The 15,478-nt window shown below is 43.3% G+C and overlaps 1 pseudogene; it reads right to left on the bottom strand.

Annotated features, from left to right (window-relative positions):
• Positions 1-13,330: 13,330 nt before the first annotated feature.
• Positions 13,331-14,855, bottom strand: LOC106000459 (annotated as a pseudogene).
• Between the last annotated feature and the right edge of the window lie 623 nt (positions 14,856-15,478).

The following is a 15,478-nucleotide window of genomic DNA, read 5'->3' as shown; positions in this document are numbered from 1 at the left end:
AGACTCTTACTCAAAACCAATCAGGTAAAACCTGCCCTGGTGATATGCCTCAAATGACAGCACACCAAGCTAGAGAACTTGCAATTGAATATTCAAAGTCCAGAAGAGAAAAATAGGAGAGGTGCTGCCAGATTGAACAGCCTAACCCTACACAAGGAGGAATGGAGGTCTCTTCCCTCTAAGAAGCCATCTTTGTGGCAAAGGGGTGTAGATAAAGGTAATCAAGTTATTACTAGCCCCAATTTAAATTTTCTTTGTTACTGTTTTTTGTGATGCCTCCTTGAAAGCAAGCAATACCTCTTTGATAAAATCAGTAGTCAGTCATTATCTGTGAAGGCTATAAAGATATTACTACAAACAAGTGATTTCTTGGTAAACTTGGATTTTCATCATCTTTCAACAAGATAAACTTGAACAAGACAGTAGTATATCTTTGCCATAGGAATGAAGAGTTTTTTGTGCCTAATTGAACTATATTTACTTTATCATATATGTATGTGTTTTGATAGGAAATTGTACATGTTTACAAATGCTGCATGACATATTATTAACCTCCCTCCACAATTTAAAAAATTTACAAGTCAAACTTTGGATAGGTGCAGCCAAATATTGTAGTCTATGAGTTGCATTTTCCTAATATCAGTGTCATATTTCAGAGTGAAATATGGGTAAGCAAAGGAAATCTAAACGCAGTACCTTGAACCATTGTGGAACACCTTATCAACAAACCAGAGCTGAGGTGGTGAGTACCGTAGCAATGTAGGACTTGAGTCATATGAATTGATTTTAAAAGTAAATTAGAGTACATGCAGGTATAAAAGTACAGAAGTGAAGTGCTATTGAATAACATACTTGATTCTTATGATCCTGGGGGTGATATTCTTTTTTATTTTTATACAAGAATTGGCAAACATTGATGTTAGTGGAGATGAAAATACCTACTCTTTGTCCTTGTGGCCTGCTATTTAAAGTAGCCTGTCTTGAAGAAGACTTAGATTACTATGAACACACGCACACACACACATACATACATTCTTTGTGTGTGTATATATATGCGTGTGTGTGTGTGTCTGTGTATAGTGACAAATATATGTGGATGTTCAAGACGTTTACAAATTATGATTAGCTACATGTGGTATTTGTGCATATTACATGTCTATGATGTATAAAATGTGTATATCCCTGATGTATATACTTGTGTTGTATATTATTGATGTATACCAATTCATCTGTATGTGCTCACACTCCTAGGCTCAGCAAGTTACTGAGGAGAACCCTCAGCGTTTATATCCAATGGTTAAACTGTATGATATTATGTCTAAGAGAGAGAAGAAAGATGAAGGATCATTCAAGATTAGAGGTGATTCTCCAGAAAGAATGCTTGCTATGGAAAAGGGGTGTGCATCCTACAGAGTGAAATACAAGGAAGGTGAGCAAATAACATGTCAGAAAGGGGCCTGAAATGTTGCTGAAAATTGACTGGATAGTGGAGATGTAATATCCCCAAAGTCAAGAAACTCCAAGGAGGGGCTGGGAAGGTGGCTCAGTGGTAGAGTACTTGCCTTGCATGCCTGAGGCCCTGGGTTCGATTCCTCAGCCCCACATAAAAAAAAGCCGGAAGTGGCGCTGTGGCTCAAGTGGTAGAGCACTAGCCTTGAGCTGAAGAGCTGAGGGACAGCACCCAGGCCCAGAGTTCAGGCCCCACGACTGGACCAAAAAAAAAATCCACACACACACACAAAAAGAAACTCCAAGGAGGCATGATTAAAGGTGACAAGGTATTTTATTTGGCTGGCCAATGACTGCCTTGTCCTGGGAGGGCCAAGAACAGCAAGGACCTCCCTTGAGGCAGAGTTTATATTGGTCAGAACCACATGCTGATGGCTGTTTACAGAAGCTGAAAGATGATTGGGGGGCAGGGATACTGTCAGCTGTCATCAGCACCAGGCAGACAGCATTCTGGAGGCCAGAGATTCAGGATTGGAAGTGGGGGTGATGAAGCGCCAGCACTATACCACACATCCAGATTTGACAAACAAGGAATCTCAGAGCATCTTTTTGCTTTTTCTAAAATATAGCTAATTGTAAAATATTATTGAGACCCAATTACATAAACCCTTTTAAATCCTCCTTTACAGTTCAAGGGGCAGTTTTCAAAGTACCAATCACATCACCCATTTCCAGTGTCTATCTGCAGGGAAAGGAAACAGGGCAAAGATAGGCACCCGGCCCATGCTACAGAATGGGCATATTCCCATCACCTCCTTAGGGTTAGATGAACTGCCTTTGTGCCAGTTTATCCTCTTCCACCATGCATGGACTCCCCACTAGGGCCCGTCCTACCAGGCATGGACTGGCTGAGTTGTACCTTTGCCAGTTGATCCCTAACCACCGAAGATATCCTCACAGTCCTGTTTTCCTGAAAAAAAAAAACAAGCAGTTTTATACAGAAAAGACAAAGTCTTTGGCATTGATAAACAAATGTTTACATTTAAATTTCTAATACTTCTCTCCTCTGTATTCCCCACTTAGCAGAAAGGAAATGAATCCCAAGTTCCCAATACCTTTTTGCCAGGCCAGATAACTTGATTACATAGTGTTAACACTCTTACATATTAAAATACCAGATTATGTTAATTTGCAAATTAGAGAATCCTTAGAAGCCCTTTTATACACCCAAACCTGATGATCTTTTAGGAATTTAAACTCACACATTTACCTTTTTACCTATTTGTGGTTTAAGTATAAACCCACCCAATTTTTCCCCTTTTTTACAGCATGCTGACAGTTTCTTGAACATATTCACACACATAACACACTCATACAAACACAGTTGTTCACAAAGATCTTAACGCATGTAAAAATGAGTAAGACAAAACTTTTTAATAGTGACATTTAGCTGGGTCTTATTTCTCCAAGCATTAGCAGAACAATGAACTTCAGCTGGGCCTCATTTTCCCCAGGAACTGCATGTTTAATAAACACTTTATCATACCAATTGGCCTTTTGAATTGTACCTACAGTTGGAAGAAGGCTGAGTAGCAGTCACCTGAAACTAAACTGGCCTGACTTTGTCTTTCATCCACTTTTATTTTTTTTATTTTTTATTTTTTTATATTTATTTTATTTTATTTGTGAACATACTGTACAGAGGGGTTACAATTACATGGGCAGGATAATGCATACATTTCTTACCAAGCATTGCAGCCTCTTTTCGAAAAGAGCATTTTACAACTTTTTTACACTGCCAGGACCAGGCAAATGTGTGGATCAAGCTTACAGCCTTGCCTTTAGCCAAATTGCTAGGGGACCAAGCCAGGTCTACAACCATCCAGCCATACCTCTTTACTGCTGCCACACAGGGAGGGGGACTTAATAGGCCTGTGACTGGGCCCAGAGATACCCAATTGAACAACAAAAACAACAATCCACATTTAAAACTGGTGCCAATTTTTAAACGGAACAAGACCAAAACCAAAGGCTGAGTTGGGGCCTAGTGGGCCCCCAGTTCATCCCTTTAAGGGCTCTAAGTCTGCTGAATGGGCCTGCCACTCCACTCAGCAAACCAATCTCCCTACTGTCTATTCTGGGCAGTGTGTCACCCTGCCATTGCCTAGAGAGAAAACAAGATAGAGACTTCCAGAAAATTTCTGAATAACTCTAAAAAGATTTCTGGCAGTTCGGTGTCCCAGAGCCAGGTGTCAGAGTGGCGGAAGACCACAGGGCACTGAAGCATCTCAGGGGGCACCTCCCCAGTGGTTTCCATCCATTGTTACTAGCGCACTGAGGCCATCAGCCAGTGGCTTTAACGAACACAGATGTCTGACCCATGTTTGTAAAAATTAGGCAGAGAGAACAAGAGGCAAACAATACCAAAAGACAGATAAGACAGAGAGATAACCCACATGGCTTCTCAAAGAAGTCCCAGTTGGCTTCCCAAGGAAGCTCCAGCCAAATAATTCCTGTCCACATTGTCCTTGGGGAAACAGATACTCCAGGGAGGCTCAGGGAACATTGGAGCTGAGAAACTTAATGGGTTCACTCAGAAGCTTCCCCCTAGGCTGGGTGCCAGTGGCTCATGCCTGTAATCCTAGCTACTCAGGAGGCCGAGTTCTGAGGATCCTGGTTCAAAGCCAGCCCGGGCAGGAAAGTCTGTGAGACTCTTATGTCCAATAAACCACTCAGAAAACCAGAAGTGGTACTGTGGCTTAAGTGGTAGAGCTCTAGCCTTGAGCTGAAGAGCTCAGGGACAGCGCCCAGGCCCAGAGTTCAAGCCCCACAATAGACAAAAAGAAGAAGCTGTTCCCTGAGGGCCAAGACACTGGCCTAAGAGGGTGGTTTCCTAGGGGCCAAGGTCTGATGCTATCCAGATTGATTTTCTCACTGTAGCCTCCAGTGTAATGTCCCTGAAGTCAAGAAAATCCACGAAGGCACAGTTAAAGGTGACAAGGAGTTTTATTTGGCCAGCCAATGACTGCCTCATCCTGGAAGGACAAGAGCAGCACCGACCTTCAGTGGGGCAGAGTTTATATAATCAGGGCAGAACCACACACAGGTGGTGGTTTACAGAAGCTCAAAGATGACTGGGGGCTATTCTTCAGCTGTGGTCAGGACTGGGCAGACTGCATTCTGGAAGCCAGAGATTCAGGATTGGGAGTGGGGGTTATCGAGAAATAGAAATTTTGGTTACCACAGAGGTAGCTACCATTTTATTCCACTTGTTGTCTCATATTAAAAAAGCATTGTACCTTTCCCCCAAGATGTATTTAATGCATTTTAAAACACAGTTCTTGTTGGAACACTACTATAACACACCCCTGGTAACTAGGGAACTTGGATTACTTTGTCAGTCACACCATGTAAAGAGTTAAACTTGGTTTCATTAGAATGGTGTTTTGAGCCCTTCACAATTATTGTACTAAAAGTGTAATGCAAATCTTTGGAGTTTTAAGGCAACATAGCTTGTGGATGAGAACAGCCTGATTACATACTAATAGGAAACCCACTGAATAAATATCTGAACTTAGACTTTAGATGCTGTGTCTTAACAAGGAGCAGTAGACTGGAGGAGACAGATTCATATTCCATCCCAAACTTGCTGTACTTCCTACCAATGAGAGTTGAGTCACTTTCCTCTAGATGCTTATAAATCAGAGGTGTGCAGTGTAAAACAGCTGTGCACTTTTCAATGGAAAATGACAAGATGCTAGAAATTTTCACTCCATCTTTGTTTTCCATTGCTTCTTTGGCATCACAATTGTATATGACAATATTTATTCAAAGCCTGTTGATCTGGGTTTTATTTCTTCAGTGCAAGAGATTGAACTCAGGAACTTGTGCTAGCCAATGAGGTTCTCTGCCGCTTGAGTCATGCTTCCTTCTAGCCATTTTTGATTTTGTGATTTTTAATAGCATCTAACTTTTCTCTGAGGATGGCCTGGACAAGGATTCTGTTTATTTTTTCCTGTACTTAGGATGACAGGCCCATATTACTCTGTTCATGAGACTGGGTCTTGAGGAATTTTTTTCTGGAGTTGGTTGGGAACTGTGATCGTCCCTACTTTAGCCTGTTGGACAGTAAGGATTTTAGGGATAAACCACACTTTCCTACAAATATTTTGCAAGGGGTGGCTGCTTTTATGCAACATTTTTTTCGTTTCTGTCAATTTTGGGGGTTGAACCCAGGGTCTGGGTTTGTCCATGAACTTTTCCCTTCGTACTACTGTTCTTCTATTCTGAACCACAACATGACTTCCACATTTCTGGTGATTAATTGGAGATAAGAGTCTCAGGACCTTTCCTGCCCAGGATAGCTTTGTACAGTGATTAGCAGATGTCATCCTCCTGAGTACCTAGTATTATAGGCAGGAGCCACCAGCACCCAGGCTCATATGCTTTCAAAGTGGATTAAAAAAAAAAACTAACTTCAAATTTAGGAAATATAAATTCAGCCAAGCCCACCATTTCTTCAATGAAGAGTATTTATAAGAAAAACATATGTGAGGCACAAAGCATGCTTAAGGAAAACATTCCGTGATGAACGTTTTCTAGAGCATCATTAGTAATGTAGTCCATTAATTTCTTTAAATCTCGCTTTCTTTATTATCCCTATGAGGTATAATTAATTGATGTTTTTCATGTTTGCCTGTACACTGGATTTCTTCCTGAGAAGTTGGATGTAGCACCTTAGGGTTAAATATTACTGTATTTCTACAATACAGAGTTAACTTTCATCATTCTACTCACTATCAGATGATGCCACAAGTTCCACGATTTTTAATTGAAATAACAAAGTTTGACACAAATATTGCTGGAATGTTCCCCAGGAATCCAACTTCAGATGACATTGATAGATAATGCTCACACACCACACCATATGCTGCATGAAAATGCAGTGTGGTTTATCCTCAGGCTGTCCTTCAGAATACAGAGGCTCCATAACACTGGGAAATAAACATAAAAGTGTGGCCCCATATATTGAAAGTATAGCTTTAAAATACCTCAATATTCATAAAAGAAGCAGTATTAAAATATCCTCTATATTTTACTTTTGATATTGATTTAATTTAATCTGTTTCAATGTTGAGGAGTATAAAAATAAACACCCTCACATTGATTTCATTTAGCTTTATCAGTTTTTAATAGTTCTTGCTTTCTTCCACCTTTTCCATGTCTCTCTTTCTCCTTTCACTATGTGAATATATATATATATATGTGTGTGTGTGTGTGTGTGTGTGTGTGTGTGTGTGTACATTTTCATTATTTGCTCTTAAAGCTGAATATCTCAATTTGTTTCATATATTATGAGTCCTTGCCCCACTCATTTTGTTAACAATGAGTAAATACAGGAATTAAGGATATAATCTGTCTTGGTATTTTCCTACTTGTGTCGATAATTTCCTGTAGGGGAACTTTATCTGAACCAGAGTCCAGTTGTGAATGTCACATTGCAATAGCTGGCCAGGAACAATTATTCTGCTTCAACATGGATCTGATCTGTAGTTTTTGAAAAGCTCTGTTGATTTTGATGCCACAGGAAAGTTTCATCAGTCCACTTCTAAAAACAACTAATTGGTCCCTGTTTCTTAGTTTCGTACCCTTTTCATTTTCCATTTATTCTCTACATCATAAAATGTGGCAAAAATATGTTAAACATAAAAAAATCAAATGCCAGGGTGAAAAAATACAAGTGAGTATTCTGAGGGAAGTCTTGGGAAAGAGAGAAGGTGTTGATTTTTGATCAGGGCTTTCTTTGGTTTCTGGCATAGAACTTTGGATAGGTACCTCAAGCAAATTTTATTCATGACATTTAATGCCACACTAGAGAAAAGGCTTTTATTTCATGGTCTGGGGTAAGAAAAGATTGTGAATTTGTGAATCATGCCTTGAGACCTAAAGTAACAAGTGTGTTAATTTCAGAATTTGACGTGGTTCAGGATCAGAAGGAGAATATGACTCCTGAAAAGTCTGAGGGTAAGTATGACAATGTCCTGATGTGCAGGAAGAGATTGCACCAAATCTAGAGGTGTTTTAGTGCCAGGGGCAGGCATACACACCACCATGAAGGGGGATCAGGAGATTTCAGCCTGAGACCACTTTATTCTTTTACTCATCTACAGGAATCATTGCCACCACTTCCATATCTGAAGTCACATATCTAGGCTTTTTGAAAAGTGGTTCAGAAAGCAAATGCCAGTCCCAGGCTGCTTGTGGAAGTACCAGATTGATGAAAACTCAGAAACACACATTTGTAATCTATGCTAGTTACTATTTTGGTATTATGCAAGACAAAAAAATTGCTTACATCCCTTGTGTCCATACAATTTTCCCATCAAATTGGGTTGTTCACGAGCATATGAACAGGTAAAACCAAGAGTATAGATGAAAATGAGGACCAATCGTTATCTTGTTTAAAATAACGACACAAATTCCAAAGTGCCCATCAAAATATTTTATACTTTTCTATCTGAGAAATTAAAAAAGCACTGTTGCTTGTACATATTTTGCTTAAAGTAATTCCAGTTGACATGTTGTTCTTTTATGTCACATTTAGGAAGCTATTTTATGTAAAATATCCAAATAAGTCTTGTTAAAATGTTTTCTGTTTACAGTTGTTTCATGATTCACTTTCTCTAAGCATATATCTATTGTACCTGTGTACTGAAAATTCTGCTCAAATCAGTGCATTGAAACGTTTCTGAGGTAGAAGAATGTCTTACGTTTCCTTATATATCTTACCAGAGTGTTGTGTTCCAAAGTACCTTGAAAGTTTGTCAGAGTCCACCTCCACATTCTCCCCAGGTGTTCACTATACCTTAGCCTAAAGGTCCACTTAGGGTTCTGGTTCAGTCCCCTGGGAAACAAACAATGTCCATGTGTTTTCTATACCTTGAACATTTTCTCAGGGATGTTCTACTCATAAACACACCAACTGCTGTTTCCTTACAGGTAAAGGGAAGTCAAAGAAGTAATTGAATACAAGTACAACAGAGAACTCTGCCAGCCATGTCACTGGGAACTTACTTATAATAAAAATTTACTGTTTTCTGCATCAAATTCTTTTTATAATGTTTTCCATCATGCCTTTCATGAAGCGATTAATACTTTCTCATCACTATACATTAATACTGCACATTTCTGATTGGAAATTGCCATTGGTCAACTAGTTTTCTGTGACACTAGAGGGCTGCATACCTGCAACTCTGACCTGAATTTATGCTAACCCTTGAGGGATGTGAACTCAATGTGCTGAGTACAAAGGGTTCAGCCAGTAAAGGAGTGTGACCCTAGTGCTTCTGCCCCTCTTTGTGAAGGTTATAAAGTAGGACATAATGGGTTTTGCAATACCAATTCCCTAAAAGAGCTGTATCTACTTTCCATCCCATTCCACTTGAGGTATATGAAAATGAGCCAGAGCCCAACCTAGGGCTCCTGAAGTAGCTGGGGCAAGCAACTGAAGGGCGGGTAAGAGTGGCTCCACACAGCACCTGGCCCCAACGTGTCCTGCCAATTAGATGGGTACCCTGGGCCCCTCCCTGCCCCAACTGAGGACTGTGATGGAACCATTTATTTTATTTTATTTTTTTGTCAGTCGTGGGGCCTGAACTCTGGGCTTGGGCTCTGTCCCTCAGCTCTTCAGCAGGCTAGCGCTCTACCACTTCAGGCAAAGCACCACTTCTGGCTTTTTCTGCTTATGTGGTACTGAGGAATCAATCAAAGTGCCTCATGTGTGCAAAGCAAGGCCTCTACCACCGAGCTACTTTCCCAGCCCCTGTTATGGAGCATTTTTGAGTTCAATAAGTGACAGCAATTAATAGGGAAGGGATGTAGGGGAAGGGGTTTCTGTAGAAAATTAAAGTGGCTCAACTGAAGCTGGGGGCATCCTAGGAAGGGCTTCCAGACAGCCTCAATTCCCACCAATCCCATTTGGAAAATCAACTAAAACTGGTCAAATCTTTTGCCATTCCCTTATAGCATCTACAGTTTCACTTTAGATAGTCCCCATTGTGACTGGCAAATTGGAAGACTTGGTCCCTTCAGAGAGGACTCTGCTAAGCACTCCATCTGCTCCTCTCAGCCTGGCTTGAGCTTTTGTTACTCAGGCCTGGAGGTGGGAGACAGGCACAGGCCTTCCCCCACCCAAGATAGCTGTAGGAGGGCAATGCCTTCCAGCAGGCTAGCCTGGTTACACTCCTACAAAGGTCTCTAAGGACCAGTGAAAACTTCAGCATGGGGACAGTGAGCAGGTGGTCCAGTGTCCCCAAGTGGTAATGGACTAGAACCCCCTCCTGGCTACATGAGTTGGGATAGTCAGTTTGGGTTTAGGTTGTTGGATTCACAGGTTGAGGTGTATGGCTATGCTGCAAATTGCTTGAGAGTTTCATTTTCTTAAAGGTTCATCTTTTTTCTTTTTTTCCCTCTTTTCCCCCAAATCTTGGAGGAGGCCTTGCAGTGTCTGGGTCCTGAGGGAGCAGGCAGTGGCAGTGCCCATTTTGCTGTTATCTCCGTGTCCCAAGTCTGAGAAATGAATACATTCATGACTGCACAAACACATTGATATAAGAACAACACTGTTGACAGTCCTTTCAGCCCTTCACTAGAGAGAGAGATGTAGGAGGTTAACGGACCCACTGGAGTCAACTGAGCTATGCAAAAGTCCCTGCATTTGGCTTTAGTTAGACTCTCACCTCAGTCCACCCCCGCCCCCAAGGTTCAGGGGCAGAGCATCAGAAGGAGCTCACCTTTCCCCTGAGGCCCAGGTCCAGACTCAGGTCCTGTGACCAGAACTCACAGCCACCAATAGGCAGCAGCTGTTGCAACAATTTAAGGTAAAGCCAGCAGGCCTGAGGCCTGGGTAGCACAGGCCCAAGCTGTTAGGTGCCATCTGGACTTGGAGAATCCTTGGGATTGATGATGAGGTCCGTGGTGAATCCAGGGAGGCTTCCCACCTCTTCCCAGCCCTATGTCTGCCCATGAGCTGTTCTAGAGCTGGCCCAGGACCTGTATTGGAAGATGAGGATTATCTGGGACTGGCTTTAGAGCTGCTGAGATCTGAAACTGTAAAAGTTTTTGTAAACAATGAGAAAAGTGTATTACTATCATTTTGTATCTTTGCTAACTGAGGTTCCATACTCATTCAAAATACATTTTGGTTTAAAAAATAGGTTTTGTGAATTTGAGTTGAGCTTATTTCCCCCCTCTAAAAAGTCATCATTCCTTAGTTACAGTTGCCATTTTCTGCTTACTGTTTCTCTGAAACACTTAGGAATTAAGAGATGGAAGCAGAAATCTGTAAGCTGCATTTACCTCCCATGGTTTAATTTCCTTGTGAGGCTCTTATCATTATTCACACACACACACACACACACACACACACACACACACACAGTTTAAACAAATACTGACATGGAGTCCAAGGAAATGAAAACAAAGCCAAGTGTTGTATTAACCCCTCCTTATCCCAACTACCTTTATCACCTCAAATACGGAATTTGCTAGGCACTGGTTACTCACACCTGTAATCCTAGCTACTCACGAGGCTGAGATCTGAGGATATGGTTCAAAGGCAGCCCAGGCTGGAAAGTCCTTGAGACTCTTTTCTCTAGTTAATACCCAGGATACTAGAAATACTGCTGTAGCTCAAGTGGTATAGTACTAGCCTTGAGCAGAAGAGCTCAAGGACAGTGTTCAGGCCCCAAGTTCTAGGCCCATGACAGGAAAAAAAAAACAGAAACCTACATGGTGCTTTCTCATTAAAATACAGAAAAACCTTGATACAGTACTGGGTGGGTACATTGCTCTGTCACCCAGACACTGAATGATGAAGCTCTGCTCCGAGTCCCTGAAGTTGTGTAGCGGAGTCACCTCATAGATGCAGCCGCCTATGGTGTTAGAGGCCACGTGTGCCACTGGGCGCATGCACAATTCCCATGTGCTACATGTGGGTTTAAGTGCTAATAGGGTTAGGGAGTAGCCCAGGTGTTTCCTCAGGTGCTCAGCGAGACTTGTTGGAACTGAGACCAAGGGTCCAGACCTCCATCTCCTATCTCACAGGAAAGAGAGCCAGCTCAGGGATAGGGGAACACATGGAGGCTCCACCAAGAAACCTGTGACCTCACTCCCTCATTCCCAGAAAACATCACTCACCACCTAAGTCCCTAAGCTTGGCTGCTTTCACTTGGATGGTCTCTGAATGGTTGGGATTGGGGATTATTCTGGAATTTTTTTTTGGTCTGAACTTAAAATTGAATGGAAACAAGAAAAATGTATGAAGCAAAATGAAGACAAAAGATTGATAGCCCAGTCCTGTGGCTCAGCTGGCCAAGGGCAATGGAAGGAAGCATGCAACCTTGGTCTGGCTCAGTTTGTGGCTAGGACCCACACAATATCTGAGAAACCTATGGTATGGGGGAATCATTGGAACCAGACTAGGTTGAGCTCATGGGCATGATCAACCCTCACTAGAGTGGCCAGGAGGGTTCAAAGATTGTCTTCTCTTCTCTAGTCCCATGATTGGCTCTTGCCCACACTAGATGTGCCCATAGGGGTTTGGGGTCTCTCCAGCTGCAAATTTGGACAGGATGTGGAGTGGGTAGGGGTGGAGTGCTGGGAGGGGAGAACGGGTCTCACTTCCAACTTATCCTGTTCTTGGCAGGAGATGCTGTGAGCTGGTCTGTCCTTGTGGGTCACACTGCCTGACACTAAGCATGCATAGTGAGTAGCAGTTGATAGCTTGGGGTCCAGACCTCCAGGACTCAAGATGGCTCCTGTGACTGACCTGAGCCCTGCTTTTTCCTACAAATAAAAAAAGCAATCAGTTCACCCTCAGCTTCCAGTCACCAGAGTACTGTACTGTTCTCATGACTTCAAGAGCTAGCAATGGTCAAAAGTCTCTCCACCTTGTTCAGTGAGGAAAGAACGTGAAGCATCTGTGCACAGACACAGTGCAACCACACTCATGCACACATCCAGAAATGAGAAACACAAATACTGAAGCCCTTGGCAGCAAGTCCAGCCTCCCTCCACCCCTAACCCTTGCAGTTCCAACACTTCCATAAATGTTAGATGGAATGGGGGTGGGATGTGGGGTGGCGGTAGGGCAGAGAGTTCTCAACTGAAAAACAAAAGGCAAAAACAAAAACAAGCACCTCTAGACAAAGAATGTTTCTTGAAAAGTATAGGAAACATGTGTTTTCTTGAGGCTGCCTTGGCAGGGCTCAGGACCAGGGAAGCCTTTGGGCAAGGGAGGGCTTCTGGGGCCTGGAGAGATAAGCTCACTGATGGGCACACAACATCACTTCTCAGGTAGGGGCACTTGCTCCAGTTACATTCAGTCTGCAGAGCAGGGCTCAGCCCCAAAGGGATAAGAGGAAAATTAAGGATTGTTTGTTTGGGTTTAAAAAGAGTTCCCAATTTACAAAACATATGGAGGAAGAACATATCCATAGTTGTTACAGCAACACAAGCCCAGAGTTAGGTGGTGGGGTCACCTTGACTATTCCTGTGCCAGAGAGCAATGCCACCCTGGCTAAAGGAGGAAAGGAGCTGCCCCCAAGCATCTGCTCCCTGGAGTGAGGGACTCATACAGACACATACACATAGTCATGTTTCCTTCCAGGCAGGGGCCTGTTCCAGGCACCACCCATAATCTCAGGAAGAACAGTGCTTCACTAGCATGAAGAGGTTCTCTTCTAACCCTTCCCTAACCCAGCCTGAAGGAAAGGGACCAGCTCTCAGCAAATCCATTCACAATTATTCTTAGCAGCCCCCCCCCCAGGGCTGCACCAAGTAGTGGGACAGGAGGCAGAATGGTCCCCACCAGCATCACACATCAGGTTGGGCCTGAAGGCTTTCCTCCTCTTGGCTTCCCTAGGTACAGACAGTTGACTAAAGCTCTGGGTGGGGGGCATCTGGGGCAGTGCTGCTGGGTCAAGAGCATGACACACTCATCACAGGCAAAAGGCTTCAGGTCCAGGTGGCTCTGCATGGGTTGTGTCATAGGGTCATCCTGGGTGAACATTTTGTTGATATACAGAGGAATGGACTCATGAGCCAGAGTGTCTTCGCCTGCTGCCTCAGGGTGGCCAGGTCCTTGTAGTCTTCTCACAGACTGAGAATGCAAATGACTGGGTGTCTGCTGCATAGGCTGTGTGAGGCATCAAGATCCTCAGCCTCCTCCTCAGCAGCCCTGCTGCCTGTCTCACATGCCCCCTCCTCCTTGATGGACAGCTCCTCCTCTGTGTGCATCTCCATATGAGCAGTGAGCTGCTCACAGGCAGGAAAGCCCTTGGCACAGGGCAAGCACACATACAGGATATCTCCATATGACACCATCTCATAGTTCTCTTGCTGGTGTGGCCACCGCCACCCTCATTCAGCTCTGCCCACTGTCCTGGCACCTCTCCTTGCTATTCTCCTCCTTCTTTCAGAGGTATGGGGGATTTCTATGATGCCCACTGGGGCCACCAACACCAACATCATTGGTCAGAATGCCATTGGGATCAGTGTCACCAACCCTTCACTCTCTTCACTCTCTTCACCTGGGCTGGGGTCCTTGGGCCCCATTTCTCTTCCCAAATGGCTAGAGGTAGAAACAGCCTCCTTCTGGCTTCATTCCTTCTTCCAAGAGGCTCTGACGAGGCTGTTGGAGGCTCAGGTAGTTTTCTTCAGTATTTTCCATATCCATGAGCTCCTCAGGGTGCCACCCAACTCAGCCTAAGGGGTACTGTTGGGAACAAGTGGGATGAAGACTGTCAGGGGTGAGTCATGCAAGCTTTTAACCAGCTGTGCTGGGTCATCAGGGTCAAGTGTGGGCTATTTGTGGACTGGTCTAGGTCCAGCTACTGTTCACAACCCCTGCTACTCCCATTAGTCCTACTGCCACAGCTACCTGAGTCCACGTCCCCACTGGCTGAACAGAGCCCCAGGTCCCAGGCAGTACATGCTCGCCTGGGCACAGCTACCCATAAAAAGCTCAGCATCTCTACCACTGGGCTAAGGCTGTTCCTAGAAAAAATTGTGCATCCAACAACCACAGCTACTGAGCCTGGATTACAGAGGCTATGGACAGTCTTTTGCTGAGACGTGGATGCCCCATCCCAGCAGCCCCTACCCGTCCATGGCCAAAGGTCTTTCCTGCTCTCTGGAGTTTGTGAACCCAGGGTTGAAAATTCATGCAGTTAGAGGGAGCTGGTGGCAGTAAGGAGAGGACTGAAGTTGGGCTTGGCTTGCTGGTCACTAGGCAGCAGATTGCCTGCATAAAATTAATCCAGGGTTTGCTGGAACACCATAGAGCTAACCATATTTGATTCTAGGCTGATGAGAATGTCTTGCAGGTCCAAGGACTTGAAGTACATGCTGCTAGCAGCCAGATCATTCTTTTTATTTTATTGTCATTGAAAAATTGGTGTACAGAGTGGTTACATTTACATACATCAGGTGGTGAGGGCATTTCTTTTAGAATAGCATCACCACTTCCCTCATTTCCTCCCAGTTTTTCCTTCCTGACTCCCCACACAAGTTCTATACATCATTTTCAACATAGTGTACATTGAGTAAACTGCTGCACCTTGTCACCCTTTGTCCTGTGTTCCTCCAAACAGGTAAAATTGCATAAAAGACAAAAGGTACAGAAAACAAAAGCAGCTACAAAAAGAAAAACGTAAAGCAAAGTAACATACAACCTCATATGCATTTCTAGGTGGTCATGTTTGATAAACATCATTTTATATGATCTTATGCAAATGGCAATTGAGCCTTTACTATCCTCTTCTAAGATTATACTCCTTTGACCTCACTGTGTGAATGTCTAGCATCCTGTATATTTTGTGTCCAAGTATATATTTTATCTTTTACAAACCAGGTTGTTCACTTTTTGATTTATAGGCACATTCAAGCTACAACAAATCAGAGAAGTCATGCAAACGATGTTTCTTTTGGGTTTGGCTCTCTTTGCTTTATACAATTTTTTCCAAGTCTT

The sequence above is a fragment of the Dipodomys ordii genome, unplaced genomic scaffold (assembly GCF_000151885.1).
Source record: "Dipodomys ordii isolate 6190 unplaced genomic scaffold, Dord_2.0 Scaffold219, whole genome shotgun sequence".
In the NCBI taxonomy this organism is placed as follows: domain Eukaryota; kingdom Metazoa; phylum Chordata; class Mammalia; order Rodentia; family Heteromyidae; genus Dipodomys; species Dipodomys ordii.
Note: the sequence above shows the minus strand (reverse complement) of the source record. Positions and strands in the feature narration are given on the sequence as shown.